A 16941-nucleotide genomic window follows, 5' to 3' on the forward strand; every position below is an offset into this window, starting at 1 on the left:
CAGATTGAATGACCACTGACAATGGTGTTCAACCTGTAGCAGAGGAGATCAAAGACCATTAGTGTGGCTTTGATCACTTACATCCTACCATAGAAGAAGATCATTCACAAGCAAAAAAGATAATAGTACTAGAGATACTTCAGAAAGACAAAGCAACTCCGACTCCCAACTCTATTCCTATCTTTACTTGCACTAAACATCCAGCATTTATGACATATAATCCAACTCCTTTTGATTTCGCCTGACTAATACCTGCAAGACAACCATAGCTTGCTTCAAGCCACAATCCTCATGGGATCGACCCTGACTCGCTCAGGTATTACTTGGAGGACCCAGTGCACTTACTAGTACTGCTGCTGTTGTATGAGATAGTGTGGGTTTTGCGTACACGTGCACCAACACCCAGGGGCTACTCCCTGGCTGGCGTGCAACGCCAGTAATGCTCCCCTCTTGGGGCGTTGAACGCCCAGCAAGGATACACTGGCTAGCGTTCAACGTTGACACCCTTTCCGGAGTGTTCTGTTTTCACTGCTATAAATTCTGTCTCATGATTGGTTCACATGATCATGACTCTGACACTAAAAAGAAAAACAAAATAAAGGAAAATAACTATGGTTGAGTAAGGTTGGGTTGCCTCCCAACAAGCATTCTTTTAACGTCACTAGCTTGACCTTTAGCGCCTTATGGAGGAGAGTCTGGGCTCAGATTTTCGCCCCTTACAGTGAATTTTCTTCCTATCCTCTTATGAATGAGCTTTACATGCTCTAGAGATAGGACCGGTTCACTATATGTGGTAGGACCAGATTTTTAGTAAAGACAACTCTTATGCCAGGTGAGAGGCCTTCAGCTGGGGCTTTCTTGTCCTTCCAGCCTTTAGGTACTTTCTTTTTAGTACCTTTGTGCTTAGAGCTTGTTGAGCGCTGCCCAATACCAAACTTAGAATTTATGTCTGAGGGCTCTGTAGAGTTATGCACAAAAAGAGAGGGTTTACACACTAGGTGTTGCACTTTTATCTTTCTTTTAGAGGGAGAATTGGGATGAGGCATCTTAAATAAGATGTGATCCTCCCCTAACTTTAGGGTTAGTTCTCCCTTAGCCACATCAATGATAGCATTAACTGTGGCTAGGAAAGGTCTTCCAAGGATGACACAGTCATCCTCATCCTTTCCTATGTCCAAGACATTGAAGTTTGTAGGGATGTAGTGGTTTTCAACTTTAACCAAGACATCCTCCACTAAGCCATATGGCTTCTTCATGGTCTTGTCTGCCATCTCTAAGGAGACGTGTATAGCTTATACCTCAAGGATTCCCAACTTCTCTATTTCTAAGAGTGGCATGAGGTTGATGCTTGACCCTAGGTCACATAGAGCCTTTTCAAACGTCATAGTGCCTATGGTGTAAGGAATCAGAAAGTGTCCAGGGTCTGGAAGCTTTTGAGGTAGCTCTTGCGGAATTGAAGCATGGAGTTCTTTGGTAAGTAGTGGAGATTCTTCCTCAAGAGGCTTCGTACCAAATAGGTTGGCATTCAGTCTCATTAGTGCTCCTAGGAAACGAGCAACTTGCTCTTCCCTAGTGTCTTCACCCTCACTTGAGGATGAGTAGTCATCAGAACTTATGCACTGCAGAAGTATATTCAAATGAACCTCAATGGTTTTTATGATTTTCTTTGGTTTTGGGCTAAAGGGTTCTTGAGTGGGCTTTAAGCACTTAGAGGGCATACTTTGACTGGCATTCAACTGCAGCTCTGTTAGCTTATTGGGCGTTGAACGCCCTTGCTGTCCACCCTGACCGGCATTAAACGCCAATTCCTCTAGCATTATGGGTGTTGAACGCCCAGTGAAGGCTTCTTCACTAGCGTTCAATGCCTTCCCATTCTCCTCCAATTCGGCCTCAACTTCCATCGTTATGGCCTTGAATTCTTCCCTAGGATTAACCTCATTATTACTGGGAAGAGTGTCATGAGGGATCTCAGGGATCCTCTTGCTCAGTTGACCAACTTGTACCTTCAAGTTTCTAATGAAGGACCTTGTTTCATTATAAAAACTGTGGGTGGTCTTAGTGAGGCTAGAGACTAGAATGGCTAAGTCAGAAAGGCTCTGCTTAGAAGTCTCCATATTCCCTTGAGAATATAGGAATGGTGGTCTATTGTTAAACCTATTCTGGTTTCTACTACCTTGATTGAAACCTTGCTGAGGTTTCTATTGATCCTTCCATGAGAGGTTAAGATGGTTCTTCCATTAAGGGTTGTAAATGTTTCTATAGGGTTCTCCCATGTAATTCACCTCCTCCATGGTAGGTTGATCAGGATCACAGGCTTCTTCTTCAAGAGAAGCTTCCTAATTACTGCCAGGTGCAGTTTGTATCCCAGTGAGATATTGAGAGATCATGTGACCTGTTGGGTCAGGATCTTATTCTGAGACAAAATGGCATTCAGAGTCTCAACTTCATGAACTCCTTTCTTCTGAGAGATTCCATGGTTTATAGGGTTTCTTTCAGAAGTGTACATGAACTGGTTTTTAGCAACCATTTCAATTAGTTCCTTTGCTTCTGCAGGTGTTTTCTTCAAGTGGAGAGATCCACCTGCAGAGCTATCCAAGGAAATCTTGGATATCTCAGACAAACCATCATAGAACACGCCTATGAGGGACTATTCTGAGAGCATGTCAGGAGGACATCTGCTGATCAGCTACTTATATCTTTCCCAAGCTTCATAGAGGGATTCACCTTAATCTTGCTCATCCTTTGAGGAGGAAAGAACTTAGCCAGAAAAGCATTTACAAGATTTTTCTAAGAGTCAGGACTTTCTCTTGGTTGGGCATCCAACCAGAACTTAGCTCTGTCTCTCAAGGCAAAAGGAAAGAGCATAAGCTTATAGACTTCAGGATTAACTCCATTAGTCTTTACAGTATCACAGATCTGTAAAAATTCTGCTAAGAACTGATGTGGATCTTCCAGTAAAAATCCATAGAATTTGCAGTTCTGCTACAGAAGAGAGACTAACTGAGGCTTAAGCTCAAAATTGTTAGCTCCAATGGCAGGTACAACAATTCTTCTACCATAAAAGTCAGAGGTAGGCATGGTGAAGTCACCAAACACCTTTCTAGGCTCCTCATGTGGTTTGGCCATGTCCTCTGTTTCTTGTTCAAAACTTTCTGAAAGGTCTCTTCCGGAATGTTGTGCTTTAGCTAATTGTAAACACCTTCTCAGAGTCTTCTCAGGTTCACGATCAGGAGTCAAGAGGGGTTCTTTATCCCTGTTCCTAGTCATAACAAGAAGAAAAGAAAGAGAGAAGAAGAGACCACGCCAATAGGCAAGAAGCTTCTCCTTAAAGTCAGAAGTAGAGAAAGAAGAAGAAGATAAAAAATAAAAATAAAAATAAAAATAAATAAAATAAGTATAGGAAAAATACCTTGGAAATAGTAGATAAGAGTAAATAAAGAAGGGAAATCACAAAAAGCTTTCTGTGCCAATTGGCAAGAGGCTCCAAGTGAGATGTGAAGAAGGGAAAAAAGATAAAGAAGTTGAGGTAGAGCTAGAAGAAAGTAGAATTGAAGGAATAGAGATGAGAAGAGAAGAGGTATAAATAGAAAAAGTAAATAAAAATTAAAATATTTTGATTTTTTAATTAATTTAATCTAATTTTTGAAAATTAGATTAAATTAATTTAAAAAGATTTTAAAATTTAAATGTTAAATTTTCAAAAATAGAGGAGGGAAGAGAACAAGAAATTTTCGAGAATTAACAGAGATGAGAGTTAGTTAGGTGGTTTTGAAAAAAGAGAGAGAGAGAAGAAGAGATATTTTCGAAAATTAAGGATAGAAGAAATTAGTTAGGAGGTTTTGAAAAAGAAGAGAGAGAAGATGAGAGTTTGTTTTCAAAAATTGAGAGAGAGAAAAGTTAGTTAGGTAGTTTTGAAAAAGGTGAGAGAGAAGATAAATATTAATTAAGAAAAGATAAAAAATAAAAATAAAAATAAAAAACAAAATATAAGATAAGAAAAGATTTAAATTTAAAATAAGATAAAAAGTAAGATAAGAAAAGATTTTGAAATTAGAATTTGAAATTAGAAAATGATAAGATATGAAATTAAAAATATTTAAAATTGATTTTAAAAAGATAAGATTTTGAAATTTGATTTTGAAAAAGGTATGATTTTAAAATTTGAAATTTGAAAAAGACAAGATGAGATTTTTGAATTTTGAAAAAGATATGATATGATTTTGAAAAAGATAAGATATTTTGAAAAAGATAAAATTTTTAATTTTGAAAATTTTGATTTTTGAAAACTTGACAAGTAAGATATGATAAGATAAAAATTTTAAAATTGAGATCTGAATTTTATTTTAAATTTTCAAAAATTATGTTAGATATTAGTTAGAAAAGATATTTTTTATTTTTTTGAATTTTATGATGAAAGAGAAAAATACAAAAAAGACACAAGACTTAAACTTTTTAGATCTAGCACCCTTGTTTTTTGAAAATTTTTGGAGGGAAACACCAAGGGACACCAAACTTAAAAATTTTAAGATCAAGATACATACAAGACTTAAGAACACTTTGAAGAAACACAAGAACACATAGAACAAAATTTAAAGACTCAAAGAACTCAAGAACATAAAAAAAATACCAAACTTAAAATTTTTAGAAAACCAAAAGCAAATTTTCAAAAATTGAAAGAAAAATAACAAGAAAATACCAAACTTAAAGACTTGACACAAGATTAAACAAAGAAAAATTATTTTTGAAAAGTTTTTAGAAAGAAAGACTCAAAAAATACCATTACCAAGAACATGAACACAACACTCTAGCCAATTGAACTACAAAAATAAAAATATTTTTGAAAAAGGTTTTTAAATTTTTGAAAATTTGAAGAAGGAGGAAAATAAAATAAAAGACTCAAAGACTCAAACCAAGAACAAAAATCGGACAAAGAAAAGAAAAATATTTTTGAAAAAAATTTTTAAAATTTTCAAAAATTAAGAAAAAGAAAACAAAAACAAAAGACTCAAACAAAAAATAAAAATTACCTGATCTAGGGACAAAGACAATCCGGCAGTTTGTCCAAACCCAACAATCCACAGAAAAAGCGCCAAAAACTTGTTGCGCGTGAACGCAAAACCCACACTATTTTGTACAGCAGCAGTACCAGCAGTACCACGAGCAAGTCAGGGTTGATCCCACAAGGATTGTGGCTTGAAGCAAGCTATGGATGTCTTGCAGGTCTTAGTCAGGTGGAATCAGAAGAACTTAACTAATAGGAATTATATGCTGGGAATAGAGTTGAGAGTTGGAGTTGATTTGTCTTTCTGAAGTAACTTTGGTACTACTGTCTTCTTTGCATGTGAATGATATTCTTCTATGATTAGGCTGTAAGTGATCAAAGCCATTGCCCGGGGTCATTAATCTCCTCTGCTACTGGTTGAACACAGTCGTGGCCATTGGCTGTGGTTACTCAATTTGACGAAAGGTGAAGCGCATAGCAGTCCATTCTCTTGGCGATCCTACTCGGAATACCACAGACAAGGTTTAGACTTTCCGGATCTCAGTGATGCCAGGGCATTTTGGCCAGTTTTACTGACCTTTTCTTTACAGTTTTTAGGGTAGTTTCATGCATTTCCTTAGGAAATAAGCTAGTTTTGGGTAGATATTCACTTACATCTTGATTCAAGCATACATTGTGCACTTTACATGATTTCATGAGGAGTTTGCATGAATTTGAGGACAAATTGGATGTTGCATTTCCCATGACTTGGACTAGAACTTTGATGCACTTTATTGCTTGATTTCAGGACAAAGGAAGCAAAGAAGAACCACATTAGTGGCTACGTTAGTTACACTAACGAATCTTCCGGATCAGAGAACAATGCTTCTTTGGATTCTAGCCTATACCATAGAGACCCTAATCTCCCCGGAAAATCGACTGAATTGGTGTCTCGAGAAGTCCCCAACGAAGTCGTGGATTAACCTTCTAAGAGATGTATAAACATAGCTGTTGGCTCATACTTTTCTTCCAGGTACTCACACGAACCCAAGTAGACGCGGGTGTTTGTTAGGCACGTTCGTCTTATTATGATGAACAGAGCTAATTTGTCAGATCATCCTGCTCACCACGATGAAGATCGGAATGTACATCTTAGAGATAGATCAAACACGGATCGAAGAAGAAACCATAGTACTTTTATTAATTCATAGGACTCAGCAGGGCTTCTTCCCTCAACCTAGGAGGTTTAGAAACTCATACTGAAAGTAAAACAATGGAAAAACGTGTATGGTGCTCTCCTGAATTGAAGAGTGTCTTCAAAAGTGATAAAAAGTCCAAATTATATTAACATAATCCCTTAAATACTAAAGAGATTACTAGAAAGGATAAAACAATCTATTTAGTGCTAAAATCCACTTCTGAGGCCCACTTGGTGAGTGTTTTGGGTTGAGCTTTAATGAGATCCACGTGCTTTGAGGATCCTTGGGCGTGGAATGCCAGCTAGGGGGTCCTCTCTGGGTCTTTGGGAGCTGGGCTCTGCTCTTTGGGTGCTGGACGCCTGGAAGGGGGCAGGAAACTAGCGTTGGACGCCAGTTTTTGGCCTTCTAATCCGAAGCAAAGTATAGACTATTATATATTGCTGAAAAGCTCTTGAAGTCAGCTTTCCATATCCATTGAGAGCACTCTAGAAAAGTTCTTTTGAATGCAGGCAGGTTAGATCTGGACAGCATCTGCAGTGCTTTCTCTGTCTCTGGATCAGACTTCTGTTCTAGCTCCTCAATTTCAGCCAGAAATTACCTAAAATTGTCCAAAAATAGAAAAACTCATAGTAGAATTCAAAAATGTGATTTTAACACTAAAACCTATAAAACCTCAATAAAAACTAGACAAAAACTACTAAAAACTATAAGAAAATGATCAAAAAGCGTATAAAATATCGGCTCATCAATACCCCTTTCTTGTATCCTTCTTGATGTATACCACGAGAACATGCTATTGTTTAAGTGTGGAGATGTGATGAATCCACGGTTCATGGTATTTATTTGCTTTAATTGAGTGGATTTTATTGAATTTTCTCGCATTTATTCATTGAAATAGGATAGTTTCATGATTTTCTTCCTAAATTGTGCTTGAAAGTAAAAACATTATTTTTGCGCCCTTAATTGCTAAATTTTATTCACTTTAATCCCATTCGGTGCCTTGATGTATTTGTTGAGTGATTTCAGGTTCAATAGGTAAGAATGACTTGGTGGAAGTGGAAGAGAAGCATGCGGGAGAACACATGGAGAAACAAAGGAGAAGGGCATTTCACAGTGTCCGTACGCATGGACCTGTGTGCGTATGCACAAGATGAGATTTGGCCAGTGTGCATACGTCCACACCTATGCGTATGCCCAAGTCCTGACATGTGACTTCATTAGCTGCAAAATGGGGGCAGCAATTTTTGGGCTCCCAAAGCCCAATCCAGCTTGTTTCTAAAGCTATTTCAAGCCTAATTCAAGAAGGAACAAGAGGAGAGCAATTAGGTTTAGTTTAGAAAATGTTGTAGGTCATTTTCTAAAGAGAGAAGCTCACTCTTCTCTCTAGAATTTAGGGTAGATTAGTTAAATTTCTCTTAGATTTAGGTTTTGATACTTGTTTTGATTTAGTTTTCCTTGCAATTTCTTATTATTACTTCCTTGCTTTCTTAGTTCTAATTGTTATTTTCTTCTTTTTGTTACTTTTGATCTTATGAACCTTTGTTGATTTTAATTTTCATTTAATGCAAATTGATGTTCTTATGTTAATTGATGTTTGATTGAGTTGTTATTATTTTTTTCTTGCATTTGGTAGCTTTAGCTTTTATTATTATTGCAATTTAATATGCTTTTCTTTCTATGCACAGTAAGTATTTGATAAAATGTTTGGCTTAGTTTTAGTGTAGTTTTTCACACTCTTGGCTTGGAATTGAGGACTTAGGTAACATTGAGTCATTAGTGTCCATTCTTGATTGATATATTAGGGTTGTTAGTTGATTTGGTTTTCACTAACGCTAGTCTTTCACTAAGCTAATTAGTGAGTTGGCTAGAATTTTTGGATTGAGATCAATTATGCCTATGTGACTTATCCTTGATGTTAGGGTTGACAAAGTAGGATTAGCTCTTTATAATCATCTATGTTTGTGGTCAAGGGCTAAGATAGGTAACCTTAACTCTCAATCCTTGCCAAGAGGTTTCTTAACACTTGAATTTTCCTTTCTTTTGATTAATTGCCTTGAGTTTGATTACTTTTGATACTTAGTTATTGTTTGTTTCTTTCATTCCTTGCTATTTACATTACTTGTCTGTTGTAATCAAACTCCCTTTCCCTCATAGCCAATAATTGATCACTCAATTGCAATTCTTAGGGAGAACGACCCAGGATTCTACTCCCGATTATTTTGGTTTGTATTGTGACAACCTATATTTAAACTTTGATGGTGAGGATTAAATTGCTGGTTTGGACTATGCTATCAAGTATCATGAGGACTTTTTCAAGGTTATAATGGAGCTAGAGTAAAAGTAAGGATGCTTACGATGAAGTGAGCTTGAAATTTGAATCTTTGATTAACTTAAGCTCTCATCTAACACACGTAACAAGCTATACAATTTTGATGCAAAACCAGCTACCCATTATTCACTTTTTCACACACTCATGCATTCTTTTCAATTCACATTCCATATGCATTATTCTTATTATTTTTCTTTGGGGTTAACATTTGTCCCCTTTTTATTGCTTTCTTTTTCTCTTTTTTTTTTTCTTTTTCTTTTCCTTCTTTTTATCTTTCTTTTTTTTCTTTATCTCTTTTTTTTTATTTTCAAAATAAAATATATACAAAAGTATCAATACATATGGTGTAAACATTTAATGCATGAGTATGTACCCAATTCCCAAGATCGTCAATAAAAATACAAAATACACTTTTGTCTCAACCAATGTTTCCAAACTTCTCCACACTTAAATGATACATACTCTCACTAGCCTAAGCTAATCAAAAATCAAAATTAAGGACATTTATTATTTTTCACTTAGGAGTAGTGATGTGCTAAAATTGAGAACAAAAAGGGATTAAAATAGGCCCAAAATTGACTAACAATGGTGGATAGAAGGGTAAGACCATTTGGGTAAGTCAGCTTGAATCAAATAAATGACTCAATCACATAAATGCATAGATGCATCAAATAATGGACATAAAAATAAACCAAAGATTGCAATCATAGAGAGAATGACACATAAGAAGAAAAATAGTGGTTATATAATGCAACCACACAATTAGGCTCAAAACTCACATGGTTATGTATTCTTAGCTAAAAAATAATGTTCCACAATGTATAATTCAAGCAAGTTTTTAGTGAAAAATATTTTAATTCAAATCAATTTGGGATTTCAATGCCCTATATAATGGAAAGTATTCTTGGAAATTTCATTCAATTGACAAAGCTTATTATATATATGCAAACCAAGAAAATACAATTAAGAGTTCTAGAAGACCTAGTAATAGAAGAAAAAAATGAAATGTGAAAGTGTTTGAGATTAGAATTTTTCACCAAAAAATTGGCCACTTTGGTAAGAGGACCTTCCCACACTTAAAAGTTTGCACGGTTTTCCGTGCATTCAAAGATGAGCAAAGGGGTACAATGACTACACGGATTGCCACCTTCAGCTAGTGGGTCATCTAGTTGCTGCATGTTCTTTCTTCTGCTTCCCTTGTTGCTTATGATGACTCACCCTGAAGAATATAAAACAAAATATAGTAAGAAGAGTAAATTTAAAGACAAGGAAGCATATATTTTTGGAATGAGGTAATGATCACTAAAATGAAGTGAGTTAATCAGTTTGTGATATTAAGAAAAATAGTGCGTGAATTCTAAGTTGTGCGCGGTTTAGAACACACACTAGCATTGAAAGCTATGTCATAATTACACAAAAGAAGTATGTACTTCACTCATTCTATTGTGCTTGAGATACTTTAAAGGGAACTTGTAGGTTAAGACAACAAAGAAGTAAGAACGGAGCATAAAAGCATTCAAGTAAGAATGAAGGAAATGGATAATGAATGGACATTGGTTGATGTGCAAGAGATTTCAATGAACCAAATGAAATATAGAACTCGCATATCAAACAATGACACACATTGAATTGTTGTTTGCATCACCTAATTGACATAAAGTGGTAAACATGGGTGATATGCAACTTAGGAGAAGAGAGATATAAGGTGAGATCATTCACATAGCAAGCATGGTCCACAAAGTTTAAAAAGCTCAAAAATATGTCACTAGGTAAGCTCACGATCCAATTTCACAATTCTACAATCTCAATGCCTGAACTAGGTGACGTAAATAAAGATCAATCATAAACAAGCATCTCCTAACAAAAAATGCATCGATTATACACAATTTCCATATAATAGATAGTGAATTCAAATTACATGGTGGCTAGCTACAACATGCAATTTAAGAATCCAAAAACATTCTTGAAGGCAATGTCATAAGTACTTGGTATGCGCAAAATTAAGAATGTAGAATTTGATACCAAGCAACAAAGTATAACAATCAAACAATGAATAATTCAGTAGCAAGAAACAACAAATCAGATTAAGAATCCAACACCCTTCACTTAGTCTAACCTATACTAACAACTTAATCTACTAAAACAAAAATTCAAATCAACTAACAAACTAATGGAGATGGTGGTGGATGGTGAATGATGATGAGGGATGGTGGTTGAATGAGGGAAAGAAGAGAAAAGAAGAGAGACGAAGAAAAGAAGTGGAGATAAAAGAAGAAAAGAAGAGTATTGGAACAGGGGGGTCATGCGTACGGGGAAGCCATGTGTACGCATGACATGAAATTGTTTTTAAGGTTGTGCGTGTACTGTGCGTAAGCCCAACACTCGCACAATTTTCTTTTGGTTCGGGAATGGGAGTCATGTGTACGCATGGGGCAAGCGTACGCATGATTTGGTAAACTTGTGGGGTCATGCGTATGCATGAGGCATGTGTACGCATGATAGGTGTTCTGTTTCTCAAGAATTTTGCAATTTCCTATACCAAACCAAGCATTCCAAACACCCAACATGTTACCAAAACACTACCAAACCATATTAACATACTAAACTATCAACAAAATCTAACAAACCTAACTAAAAGTGAAAATTCAACTTATTCAATAACTATATACAAAAAGAGAAAATGAAAGGATGTTACCATGGTGGGGTGTCTCCCACCTAGAACTTTTGTTTAAAGTCCTTAAGTTGGACAACTTTGGTGGGCTCTTGTCATGGTGGCTTGTACTTGAACTCGTGCTTAAACTTCCACCAATGCTTGGACTTCCAATGATCTCCATGATTCCAATTGACATATGCCAAGCTTTGAAAAGTAGAAAAGTAGAAAAGCATGAATCAAAATAAAGAAAATACTTACATTACTAATTCATAAAATCAAACAGAGCTCCTAACCTTCAACAAAAGGAGGTTTAGTTACTCATGGTAGAAAAGAAAATAACCTAAAACTAAAGAGTTCCTTGATCCGTAGACTCTAGGATCTAAAGATATCTCTATGTTAACCTTGTTCACTTATTTATATTCTAGCTTCCTAACTGACGGGCAGAATTTTCGCCGATTAAGAATTTATAATAAGAATAGCGTTGCGAGTACAGTTCTTAACCGACGAAAATTCTGCTTATCAATTTAGAAAGGGTTGTCACAATTTTAGAATAAAAATACTGGGAGTAGAATTCCCAGGTCATCTCCCAACGAGTTGACAAAAGAGTGCTATTTTATTGATCAGAAATTTTTCTGAGAAATTTTAAGAGTTGGAGAACAGAAAAATAAATAATTGGAAATTAAAGCAATGAAAATTAGCAAGAGAATTTATATAATCAGAATAAAAAGCCTTGACTGGAAGAAGATTAATTGGAAGTTCTATCCTTGTTGAATTTCCCCAAGTGTAATGGTAAGAGGTGATGTGTGGAAAACGATTCGACACAAAACTCACCGGCAAGTGTACCGGGTCGCATCAAGTAATAAAACTCACGGGAGTGAGGTCGATCCCACAAGGATTGAAGGATTGAGCAACTTTAGTTTAGTGGTTGAATTAGTCAAGCAAACAAGTGTTGATTGTGTGAAATTGTGTTGACAGGAATTAAATTGCATAGAATGTAAAGGGGAGTGGGTGATTTGCAGGAAATTAAAGGGAACAAAAAGAAAAAGAGCTGAATCTTAAAGAACAAGTAATGTAAATTGCAGAAACTTAGATTGTAAGAAATGTAAATGGATGAATCTTAAAGTGCAAGAAATGTAAATTACTTGAATTATAAAGGAAATTGGGAAGTGGATTTGCAGAAATTAAACAAGGAAAAGTAAAATTCAAGAAACAGAAATGTAAAAGATGGATTCAATTAAACCGGATCTCAAATGAAAATGAAAATAAGCTTGGTGTAGCATCGAAACAAGGAAATTAAAATTGAAAAATGTAGATCTCAGGACCCAAGAGACTAGATAACTACGTCTAGATCTCAATGCCTTCTTAGATCCAAATTTAGAGAGCAAATGCCAAATTAAAGAAGAGAGCAATGTAGAAATGTAAATCCAAGTTCAATTTTCCAGAAGCTGCAGTAAGAAAAATAGAGAGATCTCAAGGTGAGATTGAGACAGAATTTCCTCAAATGATCATTAAGCCTTGAATTGGGCCTTTAGTCTTGATGGAATTGGGTTGATAATAGCCTCCGTTGATTGTTCTTGGTGTTGAGAAGAAATCCATTTGTGAACTGGGCCATGAACCATTCACGTTTGAGTCAATGTTTGAGGCAAACGTTAACTCAAACGTCCCTTGTGTGAGGCATTATGCAGATGGCCCATTTGCTGTCATCCACGTTTCAGCCAACGTTTGAGGTCAAACGTGAGCTCAAATGTGGGTCTTCCCAGGCTCCCTTTTTGGCCAACGTTTGGCCCAACGTTTGAGGCAAACGTTGGCGCAAACGTAGCTCATCTAACCCATCAATCAAGGGTGCTCTTCCATGCTCTTTCTTGCCAAAATGTAGCCAACGTTTGACCTCACGTTTGAGGCAAACGTTGGCTCAAACGTTGCTGTGCCCAGGAGTGCTATTTCTCTTCTTTTTGGCGCCAACGTTTGACCTCACGTTTGAGGAAAACGTTGGCGCAAACGTTGGCGACATCCAAGGGTGTTCTTCAGCTGCTTCTCATGTTTGAGTTAACCTTTGAGGCAAACATTAGCTCAAACGTTGATCCCTCTTTTCAAGCCCATTCTTGCAACCTTCTTCCAAGCTTTATTCCACCTATCATCAATCAACAATTGTATCAAAGCTATGCCATAATCATGAGAGTTGTTCTTCTTCTTGTCACATGAGCAATTATGGCACAAAAACTCATGAAAATGCATCAATTTATCCCTGGTTGATTGAATCAAAGGAAACATGAAATTCAACCCAATTGGCTTACTTATGGCTTAAGAAAGTGCATAAAACTAAATGAAAACAAAGGAAAAAGACTAGTGAAACTAGTCTAAGATGACTTGTCATCACAACTCCAAACTTAAAACTTGCTTGTCCCCAAGCAAGAACATAATTATGTTTAAAGGTTCTTTCGACTAAGATGGATTGAAGAATAACTTGTAATGTCCTGTGAGTAAAGTGATTAAGTGACAGTGGGGTGAACTCTAAATTATATGTTCATGCAAGGGTTTCAGTGCTTACTAGTCCTTACATATTGGAAGTCTTAGGTCCTAGGACTTTCACCCAAATGATATCATGGAGATCTCTCTATAGGTAATCACCTTGAAGTAGCTTATAGTTGCTGTGCTTTGGCCTTGACTCTAAGTGTCATGTCTCAAAGCGGCTCTTTAGATAAGCTTTCAATCAATACTCCTAAACCAGTTGGTTTTAAGGTATTAGGTGTTAAAGCACCCCTGAGGATTTACTTACTCAAGCCTCTCTCTTTGACACAATTCGACCACAAGCATTTACTAGGATAATAACTCTTTGAGTTCTTGTTTCTTTTTTTTTTCTTTTCTGCCTAGTAATTGATGCTCAGAGCCTTGGGCCATTTTTTTTTTTGCTGCTTCTTGGATCAATAAATGTTTGAGAATCTCCACAATACTTCTTTGAACTCTATGTCCTGCCTATGAGCTCCCATGCAAGTTTTCATAAGCATGCAACCTCAATACATAATCACACAACTAGAACCACCACTTCTCCTAATCTTTTGCTTACCTCAAAATTGTTTAATTCCTCAATCCTTCTTTTCAAAGAACTGTCATGTGATGCCTTCTCGAGAAATTGAGTGCAAGCAAGTTTGGAGAGTATAGGGTTGTGATTATTCAAGCATCTCAATTATTAGGTTATAGAAAAACTATATTATGCAGACAGACAAGGGTACAATATCACTTCCAATCATAACAATTTTTAATAAAAGACAGTCACTTAACAATACAACCTGTTGGGGTTCACTTGCTTCACTCCTTCTCAGCGCCATTGTTGATCTGTGTATCCCTCTGTCTCTTTGGCTGATGGTGCTTAATCCTTTCTTAGATTCAAGTGACTGCCTACAATAAACTTTGAAAGTTGCTTGTTCTCCAAGCACTCTAAAATGGTTAGCATGCATGTATGTTTGTGGGCTCTTGAACTTAGATTGGTGTGCGAACACCAAACTTAGTTCCTTGCCTTATATAGCAATTTGTTCATATGCAGAAAATCACATGTGCTCTTAGTAAGAAAACACACTATAAACTAGAAAAGCAAGCTATGATCTAGAGAACAGACTTCGAACTAAAAACTAAACAATTGTTAAGTAGCTTCTCTGGTGTTTGGAGCTGGCACTGATTATGCAGAAGGTAAGAATGTATTTTTAAATTAGATTTTTGGTGGAACACCAAACTTAAAATCCTTCACTCTCCTTTAAATTGTTTTGGTGTGTGACACCAAACTTAGCTCCTTGCACTACAGATAACACTACTCTACATTTTTATTGAAATAGCTATGAAAAGAAAACTACCTCAGGTTGGGTTGCCTCCCAACAAGCGCTTCTTTATTGTCACTAGCTTGACATTGATCCTCTTAGGGTGGTTGATGGTTAAAATGTCGCAACTTATCCCCCCTCACTGTGAGCCTTCTTTGTGTGCCTTGGTGCTCAATTTCAACGTGCTCAAGAGAGAGTACTTGGTTAACAGTGTAGTGATCTTTTGCTCCCAGCTGCTGATATACTAATTGCACCTTGTCACTTTCGGAGAATCCTTCAGTTGGGGTTCTTTTATTCCTCCACCCTTTGTTAGCCTTCTTCTTATTTTTCTTCCTTTTTCTTGTTAACCTTTCTTCCTTGACAGTAGCTTTAGTTGTGGCACTTTTCTTCTTGTTTATCTTCCAAGTTTCTTTTTGAGTACCTTCTTTTCCTTGCATATGTTCATTCTTCTGCTTTACTGAATTGTTGATTGCTTGCCTTGGGAAACAGTCATTGATTACTTGGCTTCTTTCTTCAGACTTTTGTTGTTTTGGAAACACTTTCAGAGTAATGCTTTCCTCATGCATCCTGAGAGTTAGTTCTCCTTGCTCTACATCTATGATGGCTCTGGCGGTAGCTAAAAATGGCCTTCCCAAGATAATCGAATTGTTTCCTTCTTCTTCTGTTTCCAAGATTACAAAATCCGCAGGATAAATGAACTTGTCAACCTTAACTAAAAGGTTTTCGATCGCTCCTTTGGGATGTACTATTGACTGGTCCACCAGTTCCAATGACATCTGTATTGGTTTCACCTTCTCTATGCAAAGCTTTTTCACTAAAGAGGATGGAATCAGATTTATGCTTGATCCTAAATCGCACATCCCCTTGTTAATAAATAGACTTCCAACAGTGCAAGGTATGAAGAAACTTCCTGGATCTTCCAACTTGGGAGGGAGTCTTTTTCTGATGAGTGCACTGCATTCTTCAGTGAGAAGTACAGTCTCCTTCTCCAGCCAGCTTCTTTTCTTGTTAATGAGTTCCTTCAAGAACTTGGCATATAAGGGCATTTGTTCCAATGCCTCAGCCAGGAGAATGTTGATTTCCAACTTCTTGAAAGTCTCTAGGAATTTGCAGAAGTGTTGATCTTTGGGTTCTTTGTTGAACCTCTGTGGATATGGCAGCGGAGGAATGAAGGCCTTCTCCTTTTTCTGTGCTTCTTCCTTTCTCTCATGTATATTGATTGGCTGGTCTTCTTTTCTTTTGGGGTTCTCTGTGTTCTTGTTTGGCACCATATTTTGATCATTGGCTTCCTCCGTATCTGTTGGCTTTTTGCTGCTCTCCACTTGTTTCCTTGTAGTGTCATTGTTGCTCATCAATGTTCTCCTACTTCTTAACTGTATTGCCTTGCACTCTTCCTTAGGATTTGGAATTGTGTCACTTGGTAGTGAACTTGATGGTCTCTCGGCTGCAAAGTGTTTAGAGAGCTGGCCTATTTGTCTTTCCATGTTCTTGATAGAAGCTTCTTGATTCTTGGCCGTCATTTCTTGCTGTTTCTACATTTTGTCTATCAAGGTTTCCAGGTTAGTGATTCTTTGAGATTCTGGTGATGCTTGTGGTTGGTTGTGAGATGTGGGTGGTGGATGATAGGTGTTTTGGTTGATGGGTTGGTTATGGGTTGGATAATGGTTAGAGTTGGGGTAAGTGCTTTACGGTTTTCTGAATGAATTTTGGTTGTTTTGCTGGTTGTTCCTTGGGTTATTTTGGGTTGTGTTTCTTTGCCATGGCTGTTGGTTATGGTTATGATTATCTCCCCATCTAAGGTTGGGGTGATTCTTCCAGGAAGGATTGTAGGTATCACCATAAACTTCATTCTGTCCAGAGTTTTGGTTATGCATGTACTGCACTTGCTCCTGTTGTTGCTCTTCTTGGCTTTCTTCATTCTGCACCCATACAGTTGATGGGTGGCTTGTGTTCACAGCTGCTACTTGAAG

The 16941-nt window shown here is 36.8% G+C and overlaps 1 long non-coding RNA gene across 1 annotated transcript in view; it reads left to right on the top strand.

Moving 5' to 3' along the window:
* LOC110265519 overlaps nucleotides 604–16941 on the top strand; it is a 20968-nt gene continuing 4630 nt past the window's right edge. The window contains exons 1-2 of the long non-coding RNA XR_002351662.1: nucleotides 604–614; nucleotides 3866–3870. This is a non-coding gene — a long non-coding RNA (uncharacterized LOC110265519). The remainder of the gene's footprint in view (nucleotides 615–3865; nucleotides 3871–16941) is intronic.

The sequence above is a fragment of the Arachis ipaensis genome, chromosome B08 (assembly GCF_000816755.2).
Source record: "Arachis ipaensis cultivar K30076 chromosome B08, Araip1.1, whole genome shotgun sequence".
NCBI lineage: Eukaryota > Viridiplantae > Streptophyta > Magnoliopsida > Fabales > Fabaceae > Arachis > Arachis ipaensis.